The sequence below is a fragment of the Bos indicus x Bos taurus genome, chromosome 9 (genome assembly GCF_003369695.1).
Source record: "Bos indicus x Bos taurus breed Angus x Brahman F1 hybrid chromosome 9, Bos_hybrid_MaternalHap_v2.0, whole genome shotgun sequence".
NCBI lineage: Eukaryota > Metazoa > Chordata > Mammalia > Artiodactyla > Bovidae > Bos > Bos indicus x Bos taurus.
Genome location: NC_040084.1, coordinates 81,601,013 through 81,601,658, shown reverse-complemented (window position 1 = coordinate 81,601,658; position 646 = coordinate 81,601,013). Strand labels below are relative to the sequence as shown.

The following is a 646-nucleotide window of genomic DNA, read 5'->3' as shown; positions in this document are numbered from 1 at the left end:
CGAGGGAGGTGAGCCCCCCGGGGCGCGGCTGCCTCCCGAGTCCGGACCCCGCCTGGACCCCCAAAGCAGTTGAGCGCTTGCGACGCCCACCCCACCCGACCCCGCCGCCCCGACCCTGGGTCAGCGCCCGCGCCCCAGCCCCACGCCCGGCCCACTCGCTGGGTTGCCTCTGGTCTGTGGGAAGCCGAGCCGCGTGTTGTGGGACTTAATTAGGAGACAGAATTCTCTCAACTAGGAGACAGAATTCCTGAGTCTAAGTCGTAGAGTGCTTAGTGAAAATGTATATATATTTTTTAAAAATTTTTAGTATGAGAAAAAAACGTAACTACCAGGAGTGGGGTTCGAACCCACGCGGACATACGTCCATTGGATCTTAAGTCCAACGCCTTAACCACTCGGCCATCCTGGTGTCTCACTCGCTCACCCTACAAGGCGTACTACACCGTCTCCCTCTTCGCCTCCGCTCCTTTTTTTTTTTTCCCCCAGCTGGAGCAGCAGCTGCCCGCCAGCCGGAGCCTGCTTTTTCTGCCGCCGCAATTCACTGTTGCTGTCGGCCGGCCGCTGCCGCCAAGGCAACTGCAGCCGAGCTCGGCGCGCTTTGGGCGGCGGCGGCGGGCCCGGCCGCTCGCCCAGGCGGGCTTCGGGC

General features: G+C 61.9%; 1 non-coding gene across 1 annotated transcript; it reads right to left on the bottom strand.

Moving 5' to 3' along the window:
• Positions 1–326: 326 nt before the first annotated feature.
• TRNAL-UAA lies at positions 327–409 on the bottom strand. The gene has a single exon. It is a non-coding gene; the product is annotated as a tRNA-Leu (tRNA).
• Positions 410–646: the final 237 nt, after the last annotated feature.